At 45.2% G+C, this 2,500-nt stretch overlaps 5 non-coding genes across 5 annotated transcripts; all 5 read left to right on the forward strand.

Moving 5' to 3' along the window:
* Positions 1 to 23: 23 nt before the first annotated feature.
* trnak-cuu lies at positions 24 to 96 on the forward strand. The gene has a single exon. It is a non-coding gene; the product is annotated as a tRNA-Lys (tRNA).
* A 395-nt stretch (positions 97 to 491) lies between these two features.
* trnak-cuu lies at positions 492 to 564 on the forward strand. The gene has a single exon. It is a non-coding gene; the product is annotated as a tRNA-Lys (tRNA).
* Positions 565 to 1,160: 596 nt separating this feature from the next.
* Positions 1,161 to 1,233, forward strand: trnak-cuu. The gene has a single exon. It is a non-coding gene; the product is annotated as a tRNA-Lys (tRNA).
* Positions 1,234 to 1,630: 397 nt separating this feature from the next.
* trnak-cuu lies at positions 1,631 to 1,703 on the forward strand. The gene has a single exon. It is a non-coding gene; the product is annotated as a tRNA-Lys (tRNA).
* Positions 1,704 to 2,089: 386 nt separating this feature from the next.
* On the forward strand, positions 2,090 to 2,162 carry trnak-cuu. Its single transcript has one exon. It is a non-coding gene; the product is annotated as a tRNA-Lys (tRNA).
* The last annotated feature ends 338 nt before the right edge of the window (positions 2,163 to 2,500 follow it).

Genomic DNA, 2,500 nt, shown 5'->3' on the forward strand with positions numbered 1-2,500 from the left:
GTTGCCTCAATTCTTGTGTTGTAGCCCGGCTAGCTCAGTCGGTAGAGTATGAGACTCTTAATCTCAGGGTTGTGGGTTCGAGCCCCACGTTGGGCGGAGCCTTTTAGGGCAATCAAGAGACTTCTTCTCCAAGAAGAGTCTCTTGGCCAAAAGACTCCTCCTCCAAGAAGAGTTAGAACTTCAAATCAAATGTAAACAGGCAATGCGTCCATGTTGGGATGTTGAATACCTGAAAATATGCAGACCATCAGATCATGTGAGTTATGGTGCGTTTCCACGGACTTGCACGGTGACTTTGCTTATTTAAGGATGATTACAGCTCACTCTGCTTGAGATGACCTCAGATGGTCTGAGGCACTTCTGGGATGTGTATTTTGAGTTTAACAGGTTTTTAACCACGACCTAACATGACAGGTCAACTGTATGACGCTGAAAGAGTAGTTGCAGATAGTTTTTTTTCCAAAAAATGTTGCTTAAATTCTGGGGTTGTAGCCCGGCTAGCTCAGTCGGTAGAGCATGAGACTCTTAATCTCAGGGTCGTGGGTTCGAGCCCCACGTTGGGCGGAGCCTTTTAGGGCAATCAAGAGACTTCTTCTCCAAGAAGAGTCTCTTGGCCAAAAGACTCCTCCTCCAAGAAGAGTTAGAACTTCAAATCAAATGTAAACAGGCAATGTGTCCATGTTGGCATGTTGAATACCTGAAAATATGCAGACCATCAGATCATGTGAGTTATGGTGCGTTTCCACGGACTTGTGCGGTGACTTTGCTTATTGAAGGATTATTACAGCTCCCTATGCTGGAGATGACCTCAGATGGTCTGAGGCACTTCTGGGAAGAAGAGTTAGAACTTCAAATCAAATGTAAACAGGCAATGCGTCCATGTTGGGATGTTGAATACCTGAAAATATGCAGACCATCAGATCATGTGAGTTATGGTGCGTTTCCACGGACTTGCACGGTGACTTTGCTTATTTAAGGATGATTACAGCTCACTCTGCTTGAGATGACCTCAGATGGTCTGAGGCACTTCTGGGATGTGTATTTTGAGTTTAACAGGTTTTTAACCACGACCTAACATGACAGGTCAACTGTATGACGCTGAAAGAGCAGTTGCAGATAGTTTTTTTTCCAAAAAATGTTGCTTAAATTCTGGGGTTGTAGCCCGGCTAGCTCAGTCGGTAGAGCATGAGACTCTTAATCTCAGGGTCGTGGGTTCGAGCCCCACGTTGGGCGGAGCCTTTTAGGGCAATCAAGAGACTTCTTCTCCAAGAAGAGTCTCTTGGCCAAAAGACTCCTCCTCCAAGAAGAGTTAGAACTTCAAATCTTCAAATCAAATGTAAACAGGTAATGCGTCCATGTTGGGATGTTGAATACCTGAAAATATGCAGACAATCAGATCGTCTGAGCTATGGTGCGTTTCCACGGACTTGCGCGATGACTTTGCTTATTGAAGGATGATTACAGCTCACTCTGCTGGAGATGACCTCAGATGGTCTGAGGCACTTCTGGGATGTGTAGACTCCTAGACTCCTAACCACGACCTAACATGACAGGTCAACTGTATGACGCTGAAAGAGTAGTTGCAGATAGTTTTTTTTCCAAAAAATGTTGCTTAAATTCTGGGGTTGTAGCCCGGCTAGCTCAGTTGGTAGAGCATGAGACTCTTAATCTCAGGGTCGTGGGTTCGAGCCCCACGTTGGGTGGAGCCTTTTAGGGCAATCAAGAGACTTCTTCTCCAAGAAGAGTCTCTTGGCCAAAAGACTCCTCCTCCAAGAAGAGTTAGAACTTCAAATCAAATGTAAACAGGCAATGCGTCCATGTTGGGATGTTGAATACCTGAAAATATGCAGACCATCAGATCATGTGAGTTATGGTGCGTTTCCACGGACTTGTGCGGTGACTTTGCTTATTGAAGGATTATTACAGCTCCCTATGCTGGAGATGACCTCTCCAGGCACTTCTGGGATGTGTATTTTGAGTTTAACAGGTTTTTAACCACGACCTAACATGACAGGTCAACTGTATGACGCTGAAAGAGCAGTTGCAGATAGTTTTTTTTCCGAAAACTTGCCTCAATTCTTGTGTTGTAGCCCGGCTAGCTCAGTCGGTAGAGCATGAGACTCTTAATCTCAGGGTCGTGGGTTCGAGGCCCACGTTGGGCGCAGCCTTTTAGGGCAATCAAGAGACTTCTTCTCCAAGAAGAGTCTCTTGGCCAAAAGACTCCTCCTCCAAGAAGAGTTAGAACTTCAAATCAAATGTAAACAGGTAATGCGTCCATGTTGGGATGTTGAATACCTGAAAATATGCAGACCATCAGATCGTCTGAGCTATGGTGCGTTTCCACGGACTTGCACGGTGACTTTGCTTATTGAAGGATGATTACAGCTCCCTATGCTGGAGATGACCTCAGATGGTCTGAGGCACTTCTGGGATGTGTATTTTGAGTTTAACAGGTTTTTAACCACGACCTAACATGACAGGTCAACTGTATGACGCTGAA

The sequence above is a fragment of the Solea senegalensis genome, unplaced genomic scaffold (genome assembly GCF_019176455.1).
Source record: "Solea senegalensis isolate Sse05_10M unplaced genomic scaffold, IFAPA_SoseM_1 scf7180000017816, whole genome shotgun sequence".
Taxonomy (NCBI): Eukaryota; Metazoa; Chordata; class Actinopteri; order Pleuronectiformes; family Soleidae; genus Solea; species Solea senegalensis.